The 23,154-nt window shown below is 37.0% G+C and overlaps 2 long non-coding RNA genes across 2 annotated transcripts in view; one reads left to right on the top strand and one right to left on the bottom strand.

Moving 5' to 3' along the window:
• LOC147909831 (uncharacterized) overlaps positions 1-17,645 on the top strand; it is a 371,480-nt gene extending 353,835 nt beyond the window's left edge. The window contains exon 3 of the long non-coding RNA XR_015545203.1: positions 15,474-17,645. This is a non-coding gene — a long non-coding RNA (uncharacterized LOC147909831). The remainder of the gene's footprint in view (positions 1-15,473) is intronic.
• Positions 13,884-15,474, bottom strand: LOC105151347 (uncharacterized). Its single transcript, XR_846820.2, has 3 exons — positions 14,843-15,474; positions 14,676-14,737; positions 13,884-14,155 (listed from the first exon to the last, which is right to left on the bottom strand). It is a non-coding gene; the product is annotated as an uncharacterized LOC105151347 (long non-coding RNA).
• Positions 17,646-23,154: the final 5,509 nt, after the last annotated feature.

Raw genomic sequence — 23,154 nt, 5'->3', positions numbered from 1 at the left:
AACCTGTAAAGTAATCCGAAACGAGATCAATTTCCGCTGGACTATTTGAGATAAAATATCCTAATTCATGGGAAATATACAGCTTGTAAGAATATCGAATATAGCAGACCGAAGATATCGGCATCAGCTTGCTTAATATATGACACGGAAAAGTAATTTTAAATATGATATATGCACATGAAATTGAAATTAAGTATCCCATCTGATATATGACATTGAAAATGATACTTCTATCGAGGTTTCATCCAGTGACTTTAAATTGTCGATATGTCATCTACAAATATGTCTGGTTCAGAAAAAAATAAACATATATCTGAATAGAACGAGTTTTAGCTACCGAATAATATTAAAGTCTGACTATATCGACATTTTAAGCACGATGTTCACAGATGGAGATTCCGTTTTGAAGTATAAGGTGCATGAAAGGACCTCTTAATGATATTAATCAGTCAATCGAGATGACAGCAAGAACATGATCGAACCGGTCGCAGCACGTGCTCCTACTTCAGAGAAACATTCTTGTACGGATTTCGTGTGTCTCTCGGAAGCGCGTCTAATACTAATGCATCGCCATTTTCTGATAAGCTGCTAAAGATAAAATGCAAATTTCTTTGGAAGAGTTTGAAAGCCGAGGATTAAAAGCTTGTTGCAAATTTGTTGTGAAGTATGCTTCGATAAGCGCCATAACGGATGTTCGATAAGGACTCGCTCACTTTCCTGCAGAGCAGGAAATGTCCCAGGAAACCGGTATCTTAAGCTTTTTTGAATGCATGTGTTGTCGAATGCATGATCGATGAATAGAAAATTAGATGAAAAACTTTTAATAAAGACTTTGATCCATATATGTACTTGATAAATACTATTTTAATGCGAAGATATTATTGACATGAATTGCAAAAAGTATTTAAAAATTATCAGTGACCTATATCGTTTGTGATATAATAATACATAATTGCAGCGGATCGTGATGAACGGAATCGGATCTGAAAAGGTTAAATAGAAGAGTTCGCAGGATCGGCGATTTCTGCAGGTGGTACTGAGATCGTGAGGACCGTGTTCCCGAGATATTCAGAAATAACGGGCTAACGAATGACATCTCTTCGATCTCTGTGGAATGACGTGACCCTTGATCGATCATCCCAGAGATGATCCCAGATCGGTCTTGAAGATTCTGCGAAGCCACTCGATTATCCAATCATCGTTCTCATGCCGGCGCTTCTCGAAATGACGTGCGAAATATTTCTCTTCGTGAAATTATTTGGCTGCTTAATCCTCCGGAATTAACATCAAAACATGTAACAATGACACTGGATCTGTGAGATCCATTTAGTTTATTTTAATTAAAAGTACTAATTAATTTTGAAGAAAAAAAAACACAATCAAAATAATATAACTTGTATAAAAAAGAATGTGTGTGTAAATACTAAGTTTATTTTATAACAATAATTCAAATTTGCAGATGTAACATAAAGAATATTATAATTAAATAGATCCAATAAAACCACCGTCAGCTCCTCAGAGTTAATCTAAAACACATATAGATCTCTCAGGCCCAATCGAAATTTCATTTGCTTCGTACATGAAGAAAAAAAAAGGGATTTAATTTTATAACTTAACAATATAAAACTTTTTGGCATTACAACCTATGCAGGTATATTTTTATTAGAGCTTCAAAATAAAAAAAGGGGGTCTAAAAAGCTGAACCGAAGTTACAGCCTATTTAAAGTTACAATAATCATGATGCGTTTTCGATAGAATTTTTCGATAGGTATGTGTTCTAAGATGAAGAATAATTAACGATTCAATGCAACGAGATAATTCTCGAATGCATGTAATTCGAAGATGTGTGATTGTATTTTTATTTTTAATTATCTTAAAAGTATTTTCATGTGTATTATATTTTTGATAAAATATTGGAATAACTTTCAGTCTCCTATCAGAATATTTAAAATACTTTTTAATATTATTCAGTACTGCCCCGACATGGATATTACTCTCAAAATTAATATCGAAATTTGAGAAAGAATCCTGCACTGATAATCAATTGAATCCGCCGTCGGCGACGTTTTAACAATAGCGAGTTTGCACTACTCCCAATAGCTTCTGACTCTTTGGGATTTTCTTTCCGCACTTAACAATACTCTCCTGATACGAGCTGCGGCGCCCGCGAGCGACGAGATCATAAAACCCCTATGAGTGATCGTAACCGGAAAACGAAGAAGAGGCACTGTGAGGCGGCTGTGCTTTATCCTATCCTACTGTGCCCTACGTTAGAATCGACTGAGCTCGATGGAAACTGTTTCCGGGTAGAAGAATCCACCAGTGCGGTTAGCACGATGCCCCAAAGCGGGTTGACCTCGAGAGATCGCAGAGTCCGTAGGTCCAGGACGGTCGGAGCTAAGACCATCGTCTCTCTAATCTCGTTCCTCGCGTGTTTGTATGGGTCGTCCCTACCACCACGAAGCGAAAGTCGTGGAGAAATCCGTAGAAGAATCGAGCCGCTAAGGGAGACGCGAGAACGGGAAGAAAGGAATGGACCAAGAGGAGCTAGCATCTAGATCGCCACGGAACGTCGTCCGCCTTACTCAGATCGGAGACTCGAAAAATGGCCGCGGGTCGGTTTCCGGGTCACGCGTTCGTCGAGACGCTCCTTGAGCATCAAGTGTCATTACCATTGCTTCCTCGACTCGCATTCGATATGCTTCGGGGATGCGCCTACTCAGAGTAAGTCTCGTCGCTGAGAAAACGAGTACCGGTGCGGCCACTGGGCCACGAAGAAAATATTATATGGAACAGCCAAGTGTTCCCAGTCACGCCCCGTGATAAAGTTACCTGCGATGAAACGTTATGTCTGCGGATCGAAGAACAATTCAATTTTTCACTTTAATCTTTTTGAACAATAACACCAGATATACGAAAGCGTTTATTTTGCACTGCAATGAAATTTCAATCAATTTATCATTAATTTTGTAAGGAGCAATTATATTTTATTAATTAAAAACGCGTGCATATGTTGTTTTAAATATTAACGTCAAGTACTTTGGCAACCACTGCCATTATTATATCGATATTGCTTGCAGCATGACTCTGTATTTAATTACCACAAATTCCCTTGCCGCTTGATCATCCACGTGCTCGGTAACTACTTCGCGCGGTTAGCTTCCTCGGGTCGGGTCGAGCCAACGGCCGCGCCTCCGTGCAAGATGATCATCCTGATGCCTAGCCCCTACACGACTTCCTTCCTCAATTCCCGAAGCAATCGGACCGCGATTTCTGTCTATCCTCCCATGGACACAACGGGCAATTAGTTCATCGAGCGTGTATCGGAGTGTATCAACCGATCGCCATGGCGTCCTGCTGCCGTTCGTGATTTATGCCGCATTGTCTTCTGGCCCACGGCAGCGGTCCCGATCGTTTCGAATCCATCCGTCGCTTATATATCCGTTCTTTTCCTTCGTCGCGACCACCTTTACTTCGCCATAGGAATCGATATCGCGACTCGAGGAGTCCTCGAACACCCGAGAGCTGGTTTAGCGCGCGTGACTGGGAGGTTCTTCCTCTTCATCCCGCGCGTTTCCCTCCGCTCCACCGCTCGGCGCCGCCGAGGAGGTGCGATCGTCGCGGCCGCAGCCTCATTAGTCGCCTGATGTCTTTCTTAATTGCCTTGCTCCTTCCTGTTGCCTTATTTCTTGGCGCTGATCCCTGATCGCGCCCGCCCAGTAAGTCGCGCAATTTTTTCTTTTCATTATTAACACGTAATGGAAAAGAGTAGCGTGTAAAAAAACTCTCGAAAAATCAGCTGATTGGCTCTGCGTTGGTAGTAAATCTACATCATCCTTGATACTTCGAGGTCGGCGCTATGTAGTTTAAACGCCGTAAGTGTCGTAAACACTGTGATCACGCATCGTGTGCACTACGCGGAAGAGCGAGAGAGCATTGTCGGAATGTTTTTCCATGTGATGGATGTGTCGGGTTGTCGGGTTACTCCTATACATTTTCCGCGAACTAAAAATACTTGGCTATAATAATGATTAATAGGGTAATTTTGGCGACTATGTAAAATCAAATCGAGTAATGTATTATTATTACGGATAATGTATTACGCTTAGAACATGATAATTTCGCATTGTCGCGACAAAATGGAGCGGAACATTGGACGCGGACCTAATTATATATCGCTTGGAAAAATAAAGCTTCCGCTCAATGGAATTTCATTTCGACATTTTCAAAGATAACATGTGAAAATGGAAAAAAGCGGAAGAGGTGCTTAGAGACTCTCTTTTAATTAGAGTCTGGCCATGAGATAACAACTTATGATTGTCTAACATTTTTCGTCGAATCAATTTAATTGGAATGAGATAGCATATATCTTTTTTTTGCATCACAGCATGGAAAGAATGATTTTCTGAAGTATCTAAATTTTATTAGATACATATATAATAATTTTGGACCATCAAAATAATTACGTAGGAATCTCAAGCAATACTACAAAAAGTTTTGACATGCTAGCAAATAGTCTGAATGTCTCCTTTAACATATATGTTAAAATAATTATAATTAACAATTAAATTTATAATTATTTTAATGTCCAACAAAATTATTTTCAGATCTGTATCTAAATTTTTAAATACTTCAACAAAACCGTCCTTTCCGTGTGCATAATTTTGACGAAAAATGTCGAACCCCTTATTATAGCGAGACTCTGATTAGAGGGTCTCTAAGTACTTTGGGTCGCACGGCTCTTATAATAATGCTTGCGTTCACGATCGTAATGGAGCATTCGCGAGGGAAATATTCTCTCACGTATCATTGCGCCGCGTGGCCATATATTTTCCAGCAACGAACGCCGAAGTCTCTTTACATCCGTACGCCGATCGTGTATCGATCTCTTCTCACGAGTGATCGATGCGGAGATCCGAGTCTACGGTCTCGTCGATCGTCACCGTCGTCGATATCGTCGTTGTTACCCGATGATTTAAATTCTTAACCTGAGACTCCTGCTGTCAGGCGCGGCGCAAACGACGTTCCACGCTTCCACGCGACCGACACAATCTCTCTTCCGCACTCTGTTATCCTTCTTTTTCCACCTCATGTTTTTTTTCATCTTCTTTCTGAGTAAGAGATCGTTTCGAAAGATCGATATTGGCGTGAATGTCACATACAGTATATACACAACTCGCGCGACGTATGGGTGGTTCGTGTTCACTTTCTATAAACCAAACGTCGGCACGTTGCCTAATCCATTTTTGCGCAGACAGTCACTTCAGTGTACTTCAGATTGTCTTTTTATTATTACAGTTGAAGTTGTTGATCTAAAATAGAAAGGATTTCAATTCAACGTTCGATCTGAATTCAATTGATTCAAATGATTTGTAATCAAAAATGATATTTGCTATTTGAGTTACAGTTCATTTATAAATGTCTCAAATTTGATTGACAAATCAGAAGGAAGAATTTTACTAATTGACCAATCAAAAAATGCTTCAAAGCATTTATAACATCAAGTGGACCACAGCTTTGATCTATCTTGTCATAAAAAACAAAATTAGACTGGAAGCCATGTTAATCTCATTACTTTGATACATTCTTCTCGATTTTCGCGGAAGTTCCTTAAATTATAATTGTGCCATTAATAGAATTACGAGTTCACGATAATGTTGTTCTACGAATTCGACAGACTCACGTAGAGCAGGATTTTGCGAATTATATTGCATCGGTGCGTATACATGTTAAAAAGTGAAAGAAGAAACTGGGCATCAAGAAAGGGGGAAAGAAGAAAGCCGCATACGCGTTTTAAGCGCGCGTTTTATATGCATTTGCGAGGAACGAGGAGGCGCCTGGAGGGCGCTGGAGAGAGACCCGCTGAGTTATGGACACATTCGCGATTTCTTCAGGTTGTACCTGCTGGCATCGGTTAGAGGGAAAGGGCAGTCTGCTTTATTGAATTGGGTTACATGATTTACGATACCGCCTCCCGATCTCGCTCGATCACCGCTCCCTGTCGAGGTTGACTCATAACGTTTAACCCCTTGCGAGCTCACGTCGCTCCTTATTGTGAACTTGTCTTTTGTTTCGATTGATAAGAAACAAATTCGTGGCAAGATGTTAGCGTCAAGATGTTCCCAGAGAAGATGAAATAAGAAATTTGATGAAGCGAGATTAAACAAAAAAATGCACGTTATGATATAAATAAAATTACGATAAGTACGATAGATACGCCAAGAAGTCGTTAGTGTCTTTGGTATATAAAGTGTGTAGGTGGCTAAGAAATATTAATTCCTTCAGAGAGCGCGACGGGGTGATTTAACGATGCTCGAGAAATCTACTTATCGTCGGGACGAGCCGTACGTCTGCGCTTACCAGGAGATATTAGCGATAAGGTGTATCTGCTTCAACCTGTTGCGCGGGGGAAATATTATCTTGGATTGATATAGTGCCGTGTCGCGGTGAATACGTTGCCCTGTGTACCGTTCGCCGTAATGACGTTGTATGGTAATGGCATGGTAATCACGGTGGCTATTAATACTCCGACGCGATATTTGTTCTCGGACCTATGATCTTTCTCTGATCTTAACCACCGATGGACTTGACACTAACGCGCACCTGGACCGCGATTCTGCTCATTGAAATTATTATTGCACGGCACGATCGCGGTATGTCGTCCCCTCAGTCGCAATTACGCGCTCGTAACGTTCATAATATCAGTGTTAACAATTTTATCTTACCATTTGATTAACTATGCAGGAGATATCTAAAAATATTCCACAATTATTCATCGTTGGCTGTAGTATTTTATCGATCCAATCTGTATCTTGGAATAACTTACCGTGAAGTAAATAATAATTAACGTGAATTAAATAATAAATCATTAATTTTTGAGAGATCAGTGATGGAAAGCGAATTGTATGTGTCACGTGGGCCGAGCGAAATCCCGCGGTGCGAAACGATAAACCGACGGTGAAATCTTTTTTTTTTTCGGTACCCAAAGCAAAACAATTTCTGTTCGCTCAAAGCCAAGATGCGGAGCACGTACTTTTCTTACTCGTACGCCAATAAAATCAGCGGGTGTGGCTGAGCTCATTGGTGAACTCGTTCAGGGCTGTTCGGCATCTCGTGTTGCAGGAAGAGAGTCTCGTAAAACTGGGAGAGAGCGCCGTTTGCTTGTATAGACCGAATGCAGGAAAAGTTCCGGTATCATCGATCCGCGCTCGTAGATCACCCGATGGTGAAGGAGAAATCTGGATGATTCCGATGAGATAATCATCAATCGCCGTCTGAATTGTCAGTAAATTATCGCACCTTGATACGAAGTTGGTATCGACAAAGATCAATCTTCATCGACGCTTAATTCATGTTCCTGAGTTAAATTAGAGCAATTTCAAATATGACACATTTAATAACGAAACTACCGTGCATAGAACTAACGGTTCTTCTAATCGGTTCGAACTCGAATTGGGATAACACCGAATCGTAAATATTTAACGTGCGATTGCATAAAGAATTGGACGATCTGACAGACCCGACGTAACGTCAGTTACGGACGTCGCGGACGGTTCGCCAATTTGAAGCGGCCTCGAAATCACGATCTATCAGGAAACCAGTTTGAGTGCGTTCTCGCTCTTGGCACACTCGCGCCGTTGAGTGATGGCTGAAGCCTAGAGCCGAGCATTGAAGCCCGTGTACCATAAAATCGCTTCACTATATCAATCTGCTTATTGCCTCGTCATATATGGCTTTTGTATCGCAATAAGCCGGGGCGAGGTGTACAAGAGTGTCACCTCCTCTTCCTCCTATCCACGTCATAATAAATGGCGGCGTGAATCATAGGAAGGATCTTTATGCGTCGGATATTCCGACGCGACGTACGATAGCACAGTTTATTGTCGGTTTACGCAACTTAGCGTGCATATTAGCATAAAAGATTTAATCAAACGCAAAATATACGGTATGTATACTTGAAGAATTTCTTGGGCATATTTTTCCCTTACGTAAGTCGCATGTCCAGGTGTAGTCTTTTACACTTCTACCGCCCGCTATTCTCGCAACAATGTCGACGATGAATTATGTAACGCACCGTTATCCAGAATCCTTGGACGAATGCAATCGAGCGAGCATTAACAATCCTGCGTACACCGCGGTAATTACTGTCTCGCAACAACGGAGTTCCCTGTTCAATAGTAATTTATATTCGAATGATATACTGCAACAGCGAGGTTGACTGATATGGTTATATCCTATGTCTGACTATGTGCTACACGATGTAAAGTTCATCTCTGGAATTCTGATCGCGCGTAATAAGTACCGCAATAAGTATAGCTCTCTCTAAAGAGATAGCTAGGGATATGTCGAAAAGAAAAAAATTAACGTTTATGGCACTAAATGTTAAGAAAATGTTATTACCTGATATTCTAATAAATATAAGAACGTTAATATATACGATACTCTATTTTTCTATGTTCTCATTTCGAGCTTTATCGCCCGCTACGATCTATCGCCTTCATGAAATCACCAACCTGATTATCAAGAAATCACCGAAGGAATATTTTCTTTCGTTTGATAGAAATTAAAGTGAGGGAAAAGAAGAATTATTTTACACGTCCAGGTCTATCAGTGAACATCAATGACGGCTTCGAGATTCACGGATGAGTTAGGAATCACAGCAACGTGTCTCGCGAACGGAAGAGTGGTAACATGATTTAACAGTGATTTAATAAGTGGACGCCGGGTGCACAGACGGCATACGGGTAACGTATCCTCTTCTCCGCGTCTCCCTTCCAAAGTCGCTTCCACGATCAGGCTACGCGTTATCTTCTTTACCTTTCTCCTTGGTTTCTTCTCTTCTTCAGCGGACGATTCCTCTCGGTATAGCTCCGCTGGACGCCGCCACATTGGCGCCACGCACTCCCACCCACACTTACAAGTTACATCGAAGGAGAGTGCACGCACGCACGCACGCACGCACGCATGCATGCACGCACACACACACACACACACACACGCAGACGGATGATCGCCGTGCAAGTGCAACGCGTGCATCACGCGTACATCGACGATGATGTCAGGGGAATTTGCACCTGGCGGTACACGTATGTATACGCGCGCCGGCAATCATACAGTATATATCCGTTGCCACGACGAGGAAGGAGAGTCGGATTCCTCGCCGTTAGAAAGCGCGTACACACAGACGGCCGTATGCAAAATCCTGCGGACGATGGAAAGTATCCTCGGTAACGTACGGGCTACATCTCACTCCGAGAGAGGTGACGGCAAATAATTATCGTCGTTGGTTTACGGCACCATCGCCGCTACCACGATAAGTCGAAAATAAAGTGTATGCATCCGACATGCATCCGTGCCTTTATAAAGCTTACTCTCTAATATATTCTTTGCTTTCTTTTTTTATTGCTTTTTATTCATTTTTTTTAAATTTTTTATTTTATCAATTTTTTCCTCTTTGCGATTCTCTTATCGACAATCGTGTTTCTTGTCTCTTCTGAAGTTCATGAACTATCTTCTGCGAAAAGAGAGATAGACAAAAAAAGAGATTAAAAAAGTAATAAAAGGTAAGAAACAGGATGCAAAGAGTACATTGTAGATTAAATTTAAGAATTGACTAAAATATGAGATGTAAACTTATATCAGAAACTCAAGTACCGCAATTATTAAGACAGTTTCCTTCCGATTTTCACTTAAAAAAAAGTTTTTAATGGACAACGATATGAAATTGTTGGAATCATGAGTGTTTAAAAAAAAAGGGGACAAGGAAGCATTTATCATCCTCTTAAATTTTAGCAAGGAGAAATAAATTATTAAAATAATTTTCACGACGCAAAACTAAACACTCATCAATGCATGCATGATGACTCACATATTATTCATAAGAAAGTTTGCTCAAGATCTTCGACGTAATAAGTTGCATATAAGTTAATATGTATATAAGCATTTTAAGTTATGTAAAGATATATAAATTTTTGCCCCTTTCTCTTACTGAAATCCTAGGTACATCCATGCATGCGATTACATTATTTTCCTGTTTCGTCACAATGCTTTACATTCTCCGGGTCATCAGGAAGTAAGCATATTTTATGGAAAATCCTGACAAAGCGTATACAAAATCCGCGTAATTTAAGCGATTTTAAAACGAGTTAAAGTACTGTAGTTAATGTTGCACATTCTTCCTGCACGCAATCCTATTACGATATCTGACCTATTGTTCGAAAGAGAAACAGTAATAGAAATAACTCAAGCCGCACGTTGAGTGTGTCATCAGGCACCGTTAGGGTCTGCGCAATTTGTTTTACGATCTCATTGTATCGTTTGATATAAGTCGCTTATCTTGTATTCCATAAACGGGTCATAGTTAAATTTCAATTTGACGCACAGGAACGTGAGAAAGGAGAAGAAGTAGGTGGGCGAAGCGCAGGTTGATCAATCTGGCAGATGGATTACGTGCTTTCCTTCGGGGCGGCATCAGAGCGGGCCTTTAAGAGGCCTCGAAGAGGCTACTGAATTACTGACAGCCAAATAACAGGCCGATCCACGGGACGATGTTCTCCTCGTTGTCGGCGCCCTTTCTCTTCTTCTTGTATCTCGGGCCCGCACTGCTCGCTTGTCCCAATATGGGCCAACATATTATGCATATCGGTCATCGTGGTCCTTATCTAAACGACGTAAGTAGAGACGCATTCCTTTGGAGAAGCCGACCGCGGACGTTGTTCCGCGACAGACATCGCTTCTTCAGACCGACTTGATTAGAGAGAGAATTCCGTCTCCATCTTTGTGAACGCAATCCTTCGGATGGACGATCGTACGACTGACGGCGTGTGATTACTGATCGACGTAATATTGTGTTCCCACCAATACTGAGAAAATTCCGCCATTCACTGTGGCGGATTAATACGGCGTAAAAAGGAGGCGGCCTTATGAAGTTAAATTCGCGCTTGATTATTAACAGCTGTAATGCAACGCTGATATAGGCGCCTATTCATTATCTCCGCTCCGTCAAAAGGCTTTTAAAGGGAAGTTACGTAAAGCACGTATTATACGCGTGAATACGATTAATTGCCACGATTTGTTCCATCCACTTTAATGTATGTTCATATAATCACTGTCGTTTGTTCCTTTCTCCTTGCAGCCGCGCCCGAATTCGTCGTCTCCTTACTTAACCGCACACGTACCTGCAGAAATCGATCGACGTCGATCTTGAACCGGCACGTCTACTAAACCGAGAGCGTACCCCGTACAGTGCACTCGTTAGTATCACCTAGCTCAATAATTACAACCGCGCGATATTTTTCCTCAGCTGTTCGATAAGATCCGGCGCAGAGGTCGCGCAGAGACATAATCTATAATTACATCGGTGCGCCGACTGATGCACGGATACAATCGTATTGCTTGTTAACACACACTCCTGCGATCGCACCTATCGTTTCTTTTCGTACGGGAGTACTGAAAGATGCCTGGCTAGTTCTGTATTAGCTTGTAAAATATAGATATATCCTTGCGTTCAAAAGGGAAATGATTACGTTCGGCTATTTGTCTGTTGCGCGCAATGGTAAACGTCTCAATATTCTATACTTTGAAATGTATTACTATAACGAATTACACAGCAAGCAGTGTGGAGAGTCTGCACTGTTCGTCTGGCAAATGCTTTGAAGCAAGGTAAACTATGGTTGTGTTCAGAAAAAGCAGTTTTACAACTATTGTGAGATTCTTCAATATGATTGGTTTGTACATTTAGATCCAATAAGGATCCACTAAGGGCAGGAATCAATCATATTAACGTGTTCCGTGTCGTGTGGGTCGTTGGACTTTCCATTCAGGCTGAGAGATGTTTTGGCTATAAAATACTCTTTGATATCATGCATAAATACATAATTATAATGTACAATATTTTTCTATTTTTGCGATATCAAATATTATTTATAATTTTTAATTTTACATGGAAATTATAATTAACAAGCTGGATACAAACAAAGCAAGGAATTGTAAAAATGAAAACATTTTGCAGTGATTGTCCTGACAAAAAAAAATCTCATTTGTGTTTATCCTGCTTCAACACAAAATATTGACATCGAGATTAACATGTATCATTTTAATTATAAAATGTTTATTAATTAAAGAATTGTTAAGAAATGTTTATATAAAAAAAAGATACGCATAAAAATATATATATATAAATTTCATGAAATACTTTTATTAAATGTTAATTTTATAAATAAATATTTAATAAAAAATATTTTTTCTTTGTTCTACATTGAACTATGCGTTCTATAATACATTATACATTTGACCTTCTTTATTATAATATTTTTGTAATTATTTAATCATTACACAATATATTTTTCACAAATATAATAGCCATGCCGACAATCGTCGGTGACCCGTTGCGACGTGATGAACAAGTTACATGAAATTGGTCTGAAACATGTTAAAGAATCTTACAAACAAAGTTGCTTTTCCTGCTGAACGTAGTCTATATTCCTATACAATTCGTTTTACGATCGCCTATATTGCTTCATTAGCTTTCCGAGTTATCCCCTGGGAAACCAATAAATACAGTTGGCACGCGTCCAGTCGTTCTTTGGGATATTAGAGCGATCCAGATGCGACGGATGATCATTAATTTGTTACCCGTCGAATACGATCGAGCCGCAGGGGAGTTGGATATGACGGTCTGTCGTGTCGCAGTTAGTCAATGCTGAAGTCGGGACCACCCCGATTTGCCTGAGTTGCCCTCTCGCTTCTTCGTCTCGGTGCGGCGACCTTCGCACTTCTCCACCCTCCGCTGTTTATTCGCGCTCTCTTGTTATCTTCTTTGTGCGCGATTTCTCCCTTTCTCACGTCTATGTGATTCATAGACTCGGCGGGAAGAACCTACATGCAGATGTACGTCCCGACTTGTTTCTCGGCAAAGCAACAAGCCCATCTACTTTCCTCGCGTCATGCTGAGATCAATGGACAAGAAGTGAGAATCAAATGTCTTCGGATATCAAGAATATTTATCGATGATATATTTCGTGTGATAAATATATGGTCGTTATATAATGATCCATGATTCTGCAAAATTTCTGGTAATTTATAAAATATTATTGAACTGAAGATTAATTTCTTTCAAAAACGTTTAGTGCTGATAGATAAGAAAGAAAAAAAAAATCAATCATATGCTGTAATAAGATGTTATGTATTTCTGATTAATTATAGATTAAAAATATAAAACATGTCTTCTTAATTAAAATACGTTCAAGTTACACTAATTATCATACAATATTATATCAACTTTCGAACAAATACGAATACATCTAATTCAAATTTCAAATACAATTTTATAATTACATGTCAATTAATTTGAGTAAGTTGAAAGAAGAACTTCTCAAAACTTGGTAATAATTAATTTTATATAAAATAAAAATTACGCAGATTAGAGTAATAAATACATAAATCAAATTTGAACCATAAAATACTGATACTTGAATTATTCAAATTTGAATAGCTAAATTTGACTAAACCGACAATAACTATTTCGAGTAATTTCAGTCCGCAATATCATGATATATTACATCTCTAATTATGCATATTATAACTTCCCGGGAAAAAAATAATTATATATAAATAAACAAGTATGTTAATTATTATATATGAAAATATATATAAAAATAATTCATATATAATTAACATACTTGTATGTTTATAATTATAATATTTATATATATTACGTTTACATATAATTGTATACATAATTTATATGTATACAGTTATATAACATTTATATTTAACATTTTTTCCCAAATTTATATCCGTATAAATTACATAAGACGTAATACAAGATATACAAATGAATTAATACATTAATATACTTAAAAAAAATTCAAATATTAGTGATACTATTTATTAGTAAGCAATTATTAAATCAATTAATAAATTATATATTTGTAGGAAAGTTAATGTTATAATCATAAAACTGCTTCACATTAAAATGCGTCAATGCGTCTACTTAAACATATATTTCCATATCCATGTCATCATTGTTATTACTAATATTTATATAGAATGAATTTCTTCAAACTCTTTCTATCTTTGTCATGGGATGATCCTTCTTTATTGTTATAATTGGTCTAAATATAAACACAGTAATTAAATCATTGGGAAAGTATCACTGTAAAGAAAATGATAAGATTATATTTTATACGTATACTTATGTTAAAATTATATTTTATACACATTATTTGATTATTAAATCGAAATTAATATTCTCATTAGTTATATTTATTAGAAAGTCTCCAAGCTCGCAGCTATCATTTAAATTTCATAATACTTGCGCAACTACTCATATGTGAAAATATTTATCAATCATTGATCATATCAATATTATATATATATATATATATATATATATATATATAAGATTTACAAGATGATTATAATCTTATATACATATATATATATATATAAGATTATATAGATGATAACATATTTGAATTAATAAAATGAATTAATATAAATTTAAATAATTTTATTTAATACTAAAATTAAATATAACGTATGAGTAAAATATTGTTCTTAAATTTAAATAATCTTTATTTTTTAATATTAAATGTTTTGTTTTGTTATATTAATTATACATACTAGAATATTTTAATTCAGAAATATAAAAATTAATATTAAATAATATTTACCTCTATTGATCTTGATTTTGAAGGTATTTTTATGATAAGAAACTGTATTCGCACTTTTTTAACTGTAATAAAATATACCATTTCGTTATATATGTTATAATTGCGTATAACAGAACATAACACACTAAAAATTCAAAATATAAAACATTACTATTAATAACATTTACCTCTGTTGAGTTGTAGCATTTTGCCAATTTGTTTTGTCTTATATGATGATAAATTATTGCCAATTTTCTGCTACTGTTGTTTCACCATTCTACACGTTATTATCTTTGATTTCTTTTTCAGATTCCATTAATAGTTGGTTTTGCATAACATGATCTTGATAATGGTTTTTTAAATTATCTATTTTGTCAAATACATCCGTATTAAAACTGCACTGATTGCAGTTTATGGTAACATTTTTCATCGAAATTGTAAAATGTTGAAGTAATGAATTATCTATCATGTTTATTTGCAACCTAGCTGCTATTTGTTTTAAATGTTTTTGTTTTAGATGATAATCTAAGCATGATTTATGTATACAACGAAATAAATGGTTGCATAATGTACATTTTACGGTATACATATTCTCTATTTTATCGAAATATGTCCACATCGAGTCGACATTGTCTTCCCACTTTAATTTTTCTTCTTCATATATTTTATGCACTCTGCGTAAATGTTCTATCCGTAGTTCCTTGTCTGTATAATAGTCATTTTCAATCAGGCATACTTGATTACAATGTTTGCACGATATTGTATTCTCGAATATATCAAAATGTTGCCATACCCAATTACACGATTTATCTTTTTCAGATGCCATTATATCTGCACGATGTGTTAAATACCGATTATGTCAAGGAACTGCTCAGAGAAACTGTTTCTTAGGAGAAAAGGGACGATGGAAGGAGAAAGAGAAGAAGAAAGATTGAAATATGTAAACGTCTTACTAAAATATAAATATTATTGTAATGTATCGAAGCGTGTAATGTATCTTCGAGTTAAGAGGGTAGTCACATAGGTTAGTTTCTATTAATTCTGTTGTCAAACATTCAGATGAAGATTAATACTATAGGTCTTATCCACTTTGACTAGAATAGAAATATAAAGTAATAAAAATTAGTGCAAACTATAAAATTTGAAAATATTTCTTAACTTTTTACTGTATGATTACTGCAACGTTGATTATCACAATTATTGCAATAAACATTCATGTCAAAATAAATTTTAATTTGTATTAAAATTCATTAGTATATAATTCACACGAAAGTGGAAATTTCGTAATAACGACATTGCTTCTTAGCCAGAGTGAAGTGATTAGCTATTCATTTCGATGCACTTTCGAACCCGCTCGACGGTTTAGCGGATTCTAATCTTCCTCGATGGCGAGTCAAGTTTCTCTTATCTCACGGTACCGATCCTGAATTTGCGTAACCGTTACGAGAAAGCGAGAGAAGAACATTGTCATCCCAGGGGTTAATGCGTTCCACATACTCAAGCAACCTTGATATTTCAGTCGACGTTCTAGGATGACCAGGCTGTTTTTCTCGTCAACTCGCCCAGATATATACCGCGTGCAAGAATATCGCGAGCGAATGTCCGTATCGTCGATTTAGACGCTGGGCGGAGCGTAACGAATTTCAATCGTGTGAATCCCATCGATGCCGTTCAAATGCATCGGCCGATTAGGGACGGTTAACCGTCGCTTGAATAGTGAGAGACAAACGAGATGTCATGATCGTAAGGTATTGCTGACTACAACGTTACTGCTGTTTGTATTCTTAACGATCAGCAGAAGATTTCTACTTCACGCATGATTTTCATGTTGTTGAGAACGATGACAAATGTATTTATCGCTCCCCCGACTTGCACGAGTCTCCAGAAATTTATCGCATCCATTTCTGTTGAATTACAAATGAAATCCCTCGGGATTGTTTCGTTCCAAAGAGCATATCATTTCTCTTATCTCTCGCCTCTCACGAACATGATTTTCCTTAACAATTCGGCGCTATAAACAATTCTTAATGGATTTCAGTCTATAAATAATGATATGTCCCATCATCTCTCATATCGGAAATATGATTATGTTGGAATAACCAAGTAAGTATAAGAGACTAACTAACTTGTAGCAGTTGCAAGGAGATAACGTGAGCGAGATAGACAGACGCGGCGGCTTAAAACATCCGATAAGAAGCACGCGCGCGGGGTGCTTAACGATTTCATAAAGAAGATAGCGGTCGAGGGTAGAGCTAATTAAGCGATACAATCCCTGCGTCCTAAGGGCCGTTAAAGCCAACATCAAGCGTACACTTATCCATGGTGGAAGATACTTAAGATACCGCCACCGAGCATCGACTTGCCTAATTATACATGACACTTTGGTGCTTCGTGTTCGCCACACGATTCAATCTTTTGGTATATTGTTATTCATATTCGTTTTTATAGCATTTTATTATTTTATATTCATAATTTTATATTTTCACATAATTTGCAGTTGTTATATAGATATTGTACTTACATAACGCACTTTTTTTTATAATTATTTGCAGAGTAAGTTATGGAATGAAGATCTATATAGATACTTTGAAAGGAAATATTCTAAGGGAATTATGGAAAGAGGAAGCTAAAGAGTTGATGAAGAATTGATGAAACATAGGAATAAGAATTCAAATATATATAGGATAAGTCCGGAAAAATTTAATTATTAAAAGATATATGCGAACACGAAGATGAAGAAAAAGCTATCCCTAAAAAAACATAAAATTTAAAAAAGAAAAAATATACGCTAAATATGTAAAAAAGATATCGAATATTTCATTCTTCTTAATAAAAAACGGATACGAAATAAATGCAATTGGTCAAGTATTTCATTTCGCATATAAGATATTTTTGTAAATCATTTATTTGTTATACCTACATTTTGTGGCAAAATTTTTAAAAATTTCCGCTGAATATTACTAAAAATACTACGAGCCTCGATTATCGGTTTTCGTCGATCCCAAATCGGAGTGTCACGCGCCACGCCCTGATCGCATACGCATACGTGCGTACGTATTACGTCGTCTCGAGCCTACATAAGAACGTTCACCAGCGATACAGGGTAGATAGGTAGAGTCGGTGTTCCGGACTGGTCGAAGTGGCGCGGACAGGTCCGCAGCCAGAAGTTGATCCACGATTATGGTCCCGTGCACGCCCTTGTTCCTTCGATCCTGCTTGATAACCGGTGCAAGTTCCCGGCCGTGAAACAGTTTTCGGCTGGAATCGTTTTCATTGTCGACACAACACGACCAATCTCTTTCGACACAGAATGTCTCGCGTTACTCCCGTGGACGACTCGCTGGGTCACCGAATTCTTCAAGGAGTGATTCTGGTGATTCTCTCACGAACGGTACCATGAATATTCGTCCGAAAGAGTTACTCGTTTCGAAGGTAATGTCTCACGGAATTTAAATCCTTCCGGAAATTGGACACGAAATTTAAGATTTTTAACTGATGTCAAACTAGTAATGAGAATTAAATGGCGAGAAAGATAAATATAAGGTAAATGTTCTAATAATTAAATATGCTTAGTGATTGAAAAATGAACAATATATTCATAATTATTAAGATTTTTGTTAAAAACAGTAAGAGAGAAAATAACTAACATAAAGAAGTTCAATATTTTATATCAAAGTAAATAATAAAAAAGCCATATAATTCTAATTGCAAATTATTGCAAAATATTTTTTTATTTCAAGTTTCATAAGGACAGTCTATGTTTTCATTCATCTTTTTATTATTTTGAATAAGAGTATTTACATTTTCAAAATTATTAAAATATTATACTGTATTTATCCAACCATGTAATGTTTTTTATTATTATAAAAAACTAAAAATTAAATTTTTTGGAAATTTATTTTATTAGAAATTCAGTTACTGGTACAAACGATAATACATCAATGAAATTTCACTTAAATATTCTTATTTATATATATAGGTTTGAATGACAATATTTTTCGATTACCGACAAAGTTTCATATGAATATTAATTCTTTTTGTAATGCTACTAATTAATAATCAATAGTATCAAAATTGAGAACATAGAATTGATCATAACTTATTCATTAATTCTCTAAAACTTATTCAGTCATTGAGACAGTCATTTACCTTATATCTCAAAAAAATTCCAACGATAGTTCAATTGAGTAAAATATGTTATGATCTTAGATATTTATGCATCGTTTTTAGATATTCAAGTGTTACAATGTAAAATTTATCTAAGCGACAGGTTTTAAATATAACTGTTTCCGTCCCGTTAGTCTTGAAATTATACGTTGCTTATAGATTGCAACATTACCACAATTATCTTCGTAACGTAGATAATGCGGTGACTTAGACTTAGAGGATTTGAAATTCTTTCTTCCTGACGATCGCGCAGATTTGCTGCTCCTGACGTTACTCGCGCACGTTTGCGTCTTGTTTTGCGACATGGAAAGAGCCATTGAATATAACCGCAACATCATGTGTGAGATACGACGTTTAATGGAGGACTTAGTCTAATGTTATGGTCGCATGATATGCAGAAATACAGGCTTCGACCGGGCTCGATTTACTAATTATTATGCAGGTCACCTGAAGTTGTCGGATACTTTCGTGGTGAACGCGCGCATGATATCACATGCAACAAATAGGAATCACGCAGGTGCAACTTGACTCGAGAACCACGCTAGAATTCTCCTTCACTTCCCACCCCCATCTTTCCCTTCGGTCTTTTCACAACCTTTCTCTCCTTGCTACCACGAGGAACATGATTCGCACACTTCTCGCGTTTCCATAAAGAGACGAAGAAAGTTACGTGCATTCCTGGACCGGCGTGTGGTCTACGTCGTAGAGCAAATATTCCGCGACGTAAAAAAAGAGGTGTAAAGGCACACCTGCGCTTGTCGCGTGGGTGTTTCGCGACAACAAATGTCATCGTGATGTATCCTTCGAGGACATTTTTCTTCGTCGTTATGATCGCATACAGTCATGAGTGTGCGTAAAGGGAGCAAAGAGAGACGCTTGCTTCCTTCCCTCTCTAAATGTTAGAGGGAATGAAGAAGAAATTAAATTATGAAAATTAATTTTATGATGAAAAGTTAAATGCTCATTATTTGTCTCATGCGTTATTCATTAAAAATATTTATTAAAGATCCTCGAAAGTTGGCTTTAATATATTTCAGTAAATTTTATGTGAAGATAAATTTTGTGCCTCTGACTGAAATTCTGATGAGTACAGTCCTTGATTTTTAAAGAGATATTATGAAAAGACCTTACGATACAAATGTATTATAAAGTCAAATAAATTACAAAATTTTGATTAAATTAACAGATTTAGCCTGATAGTTGCAAAATTCTTGATTTCTTCCTCCGTAGAACGCTTACAGGTTTCATAAATGTAAGTTAGTTTTAATAAATTATAACTAGTTTTAATAAACTGTTAGCTACAATATTAACAGTTATAATAATTGTCATAATAATTGTTATTATAGTAATTGGATTAGAATAATTGTAAGCGTTTAAATATAAGCATAAATTATGTTAAGAGCACTTGTAAAAATGAGTTAGCAATTGCATATCCTGCTTTCGAGAGGCAAATAACTCTGAGTTGCTCCGCATGTTGAGATCTTTTACGAGGGGATTTAATAGATTATAAAGACGTGTTAGAGAGGAACACTCGGAACTCCTGCCGGCGTGTATTGTTCAAACTTTTGTAGACTTTTATTGTTTGTTTTCTTTACTTCATCAAACCTGAACTTCTAAAAGATTCGAACTTGATACCAATGTATTATTGTATTTTTGAATTATTATCATAAATTTTATAAACAATTATTAACTTTTTTCTTATGTTTTTTACATAATATTTTATATATAATACAAGTTTTTACATAAAATATGGCCGAAATCTTTTTCAGTCTTGAAATGCAATCACGAGTACAACCACACACAGAATAGTAATATTACTTATTAAATTGAAGCAATTCAATAATTTTTATTAAGAAGTATCTTTATAAGAATATTAATAACTAGATGTTAAGAGAATTTTAAAACCATATAATATGAGATATAAAATTTTTGCGAAAAAAATTCTGAGAAATAAGATCGTTGACGCGAGTTTTGTCGACGTTCTATCGAAAGCGGTTCGTGCGAGAGATCGACGGGAGAAATTGAGCGATCACTTGAATCACGTTGTAAGTACCATTCGTGCGATAATAATCATCTCGGAGACCCGCCGCAACCGTCCTCGTGATTATCCTCCCGAAGAGACACGTGATCCCGACGACTCCGGTCGATCGAGATAAACACGAGCTCCGAGGACGTTATTGACCATCCAGACGCTGCTCGTACCTAAGCTGGACCCGCGATCGCGACGGAATGGAAGCAACGGAGAGGGGCTTTTTTGCGAACAACGACAACTTGTCCGGCGGTGTTCACGATTCGACCTGGGCTGTGACCTCGACGTCGTAAATTCCGCGTCATAGCGGTTGTCACCGGTTCACCTTTTTACGAGCGTACCACGGCTAGCATTCACGGCTCCCTCGAGAGATGTACTCCGCGTTGCCAGGGTTCCCCGGATAAGCCGTGAGTTGTTAAAAAGATCTCTCCGACGGGAGGTCTTGGTGCGACAACGACTTGGTGCATCCTTCGCGGCGGTCCTGCTGTCACGTCGTCTAGACTTTGAAGAACTACCGCGGATAACTCATGAAACGACAAGTTATATTTACTCTTCTAGAATAGTTCAAATAGTTCTTTTTGCACAATGGAGACTTTATTGAATTATTTTGCACTAAATCATTGCCTGTTTTCTAATAACATGTCATGCTCGCTATTTACATCTTTGCTGTTAACAGAAATCTTGACGACAAGGCATCTCACGAGATATTCTAATTTTACATATCTATATTGAAAACATAACCCTATCATAATTCTATCATAATATTATATCTTGTGATTGTGAAATATTTCGGAAACCGTCAACATAGATTCGTATAGAGCTACCGTAATAACTGTACTTCAAATAGATTTTGGAATAGGATCTCTCCACTTATCGTGGGGCTAGTTAATGCATCGGCTGTGTTCGTCGAGATGAAGGTCGCTCTTAAGATGCGAGATATGACAAAGTTTTGATTTATAGTCCCGGCGTAATCGACTGGGGAAGTGATGATAATTCGTTAGCGGTGGGACCACGTCGTTGATAGCGACCCGACTCATTGTCACCCGCGACGACGTTAATGCGACCAAGCCCTCTCATTTATAGCGCTTGTATACGCAGGTATACACGACGAACAGCTACCGTGTTTTGTGTCTGGCATCTCATTAATATTTCAATTACCAATTCCTGTTTACGATCGTGCTCGCATAAAGAACTGTGTCTGAGATGATATTTCTTTGCCTCGAAATGGCATATACGGACCAGAGTTTAATGGGCGATTTCTTTGTCAATATTTATCATGATCCTCTAACCAAGGACATCTCGATCTGTAACATTCCTGATGAAATTCCGATTTGAATTTAATACGTAATTAAATGATGTACTGCAGTCGCAATTACTGGATCATTAAGATTTAAATATCTTACAAATTGATCATAAGCATATTAATCAAATAAATAAATTACAAATTAATAAAATTACAAAATTTTAGTAAAATATAGTTTATCTACAAATTCAAGTGTGTAATAAGTGTAATAAGTACTAATTCATATATATATATCTGATTTAGTTTATGTAAAAGTAACCCTACGTATAAAAAAAGGATTTATACATTTAAACATATAGTGTAATATTATTTTTACACGGAAAATTAAATCACACACATATATGAAAGCGCTTATTACACTTGGATTTGCACTTTGTGATTTTTATGAAATCCTTCTCTTGATTATCAATGATTCTTAATTTTTATTCAGTTTATGGTCCTAGCCTATAAAAATTCGTGTCTTCATTGCAATATAATGTATGCATCTGTTACTTTTTATTATAAAAAACACATCGTTTTATTGAGTCTTCAGTCCTTTAGTCATACAATTTACAAAACTTTAATTTAAAAATTTATCAAATAAGATCAAATAAATTTAAAAGATATTATTTTAATTAAAAAAAAAACGAAGATGATGTTAACGTGATTTGCGAAGATGATAAAGAAATTATTCGTCTCTGGATTTTCTCTTTATATCGAAACGCGACTATATATCTTGCGACTAAATATCCGCACGGAAGATTTCGGTGCGAGTCATTCGATGCCAATGCGCACTTTCGAAAGCAGTCGGTCTTGAATTAAAGGTCCCCATGAACGAAACTTTAAACTCACTTCGCCAGCCCTCATGCAATAATTTCAGCTTTGCTGAAATGGCGTTCCTGGCGTGCTCGCGACATCAGGAATCCGCAACCCGGTGACCCTGTCGACACGTGGAAATAAATCGCACGCCGAGTCACGAAGAAAATTCGTGGTGGACCTCTCTTGGAAGCGAAGAAGAATGA

The sequence above is a fragment of the Acromyrmex echinatior genome, chromosome 5 (genome assembly GCF_024713525.1).
Source record: "Acromyrmex echinatior isolate Ae372 chromosome 5, ASM2471352v2, whole genome shotgun sequence".
NCBI lineage: Eukaryota > Metazoa > Arthropoda > Insecta > Hymenoptera > Formicidae > Acromyrmex > Acromyrmex echinatior.
Note: the sequence above shows the minus strand (reverse complement) of the source record. Positions and strands in the feature narration are given on the sequence as shown.